The 2215-nt window shown below is 45.3% G+C and overlaps 1 long non-coding RNA gene across 1 annotated transcript; it reads left to right on the forward strand.

Moving 5' to 3' along the window:
- Nucleotides 1-1173: 1173 nt before the first annotated feature.
- Nucleotides 1174-1592, forward strand: LOC143552214 (uncharacterized). The gene is made up of 3 exons (XR_013138602.1): nucleotides 1174-1219; nucleotides 1297-1451; nucleotides 1539-1592. It is a non-coding gene; the product is annotated as an uncharacterized LOC143552214 (long non-coding RNA).
- The last annotated feature ends 623 nt before the right edge of the window (nucleotides 1593-2215 follow it).

Here is a 2215-nt window from a genome sequence, read left to right on the forward strand (position 1 = left end):
AGTCGGGAATTTCTGCGTGACATCAGGAAAACCGCGGGATGAATCACCACGGAAAACCGAAAAACTATACCCTTTGCAAAACCCCTTGCTAAGTCCAAAAGTTCACCTCACTTTATTAAACATTCATGAGAAGAACATTGGACTGGGGGGACTTGAAGAGGTAGGTCCCAGCAGAGTCCAGTTGGACCCGCAAGACTCACCTTGAACAGGGACGTCTGCGCAATGACCAACTGCTCCAGCAGGACACCATGCTCAAAGAGCCTTACGCGCAGTACGACAGCTGTACCCGCAGGGAAAGCCTCCCAATGGTGAAGTACCCCGCCTGTTCCCGCAGCTGCGGATACAAGCCATCAGGGAAGGCTACCCGCACTAACAGCAAGGCTACACGCACAAGGCATTCGTTCAGTAGTCACATGAAGGAATGAGCAAGGCGGGAACACTCCCGCCCAAATGAGCCAGTCCGTATGCTTCTGGAAGGTCTTTCGTACTATACTTACTAAGGTATGGGCGGAACAGACAGTTTGACCAGAGCAGCCCATGAACTAATCACAGGGTGACAGCTCACCGACAACAATACGAGGAGGAGCACCCTCTAGTACTGTTTGTCACTATTAGCCGCTGCCTACTCACCAACCCTTACTGTGGGGCATGCGCAGCCTACAGTTGGTGGAATAGTGTTACTGTTGGCCGTAACCTATTCACCAACCAGCATGGCCTGCGTACAATCCACAGTAGGTGGGACGTGCATAATCTACAGTTGGTGGAATAGTGCAGCCGACTTTGTTACTGTTGGCCGTAACCTATCCACCAACCAGTATGGCCTGTGCATAGTCCACTATTGGTAGAACAGGAATACTATTCAGCCGGCTGTACCTTCTAGGAAACCTACCTTCGGCTATAAATACTCCAACATCTTGGAATGGTAAGATCATCTGCTATCCTGTTATCTAGCAATCTCTTAATATACACTTATATTCAGAGCAATCTAGTCTGATTCTCACGCCGGAGGGTGGTCACAAGGAGGAACCCCCCCTTCTCAGTGACGAGCTTACGGTGTTTGTTTTGCAGGTCCCCTGAAGAACAACTGTCTCTGTTGGACCTCATTCTCGTGGGAAACATTACTTAACCCCCAGATTATCTATAATCTGCACCGGGTCACTTAGTGTTTCTTCACTGTTGGAGAAAGGTTATATTGTTAGAGGAACCGTTAGAAATCCAGGTACAATATTAAATATTAAATGTTGTTTATTTATATTTCAAATGTCTTAACTAGTTTTTCATGTTAAAAAATATTAGATGACCCGAAAAATAATCATCTAAGAGAACTCGAAGGAGCGAACGAGAGATTAACTTTATACAAAAGTAATCTCCTCGATTTCGAGAGCTTACGAGAAGCCATCAATGGATGTGATGGTGTTTTCCACACTGCTTGTCCAATCACTAATGATCCGGTATGTATTTAGTTCACTATGACATGCTACAGTTACAGGAACGTCTACCGGACAGGTACAAAACTAGTTCATTGTATGTTTAAGCAGGAAAAAATGATGGAGCCAGCGGTGACAGGAACAAAAAATGTGGTAGCAGTCGCATGATGGCTTTTAAAGTATCTCACTGGGTCAGCAAAGACCTATGCTAATTTGGTCCAGGCTTATGTTGATGTACGAGATGTGGCACTGGCACACATTTTGGCGTTCGAGACTCCCTCGGCTTCTGGTCGCTATCTATGCGTTGAGAGTGTGATTCATCGCCAAGAATTGGTCGAAATTTTAGCCAACCATTTCCCTGAATACCCGCTTCCCACTAAGTAAGTTCACGTACTATTACCACTGCCGCTACCACTACCGTTACTTTTGTGGTCCCACGCTGTGCATGCTTAACACCTATACATGACAATATGTCCGGACCCATGTACCAACTGCACCTCATCAGTGCACCTTAGAATCCAAATGTAATCATTCCTTTAAAGTTTAAGCCATAGATCAATTAATATTTATGATTTGCTACTTATAACTTACACGTGTAAAGATGAAACAACGCCAAGAGTGAAACCGTATAAATTCTCAAACCAAAAACTGAAGGGCTTGGGTCTCGAGTTTACCCCGATTAAACAGTGTTTATACGAGACGGTTAAGAGCTTGCAAGAGAAGGGCCACCTCCCCATTCAACTGACCCAGACCGACGATAACCGTATTCAGTCCTAGTAACTTTGATT

Source organism: Bidens hawaiensis, unplaced genomic scaffold (assembly GCF_021521415.1).
Source record: "Bidens hawaiensis isolate Kalapana, Puna unplaced genomic scaffold, B.hawaiensis_p1.1 tig00001016_1, whole genome shotgun sequence".
Lineage (NCBI taxonomy): Eukaryota > Viridiplantae > Streptophyta > Magnoliopsida > Asterales > Asteraceae > Bidens > Bidens hawaiensis.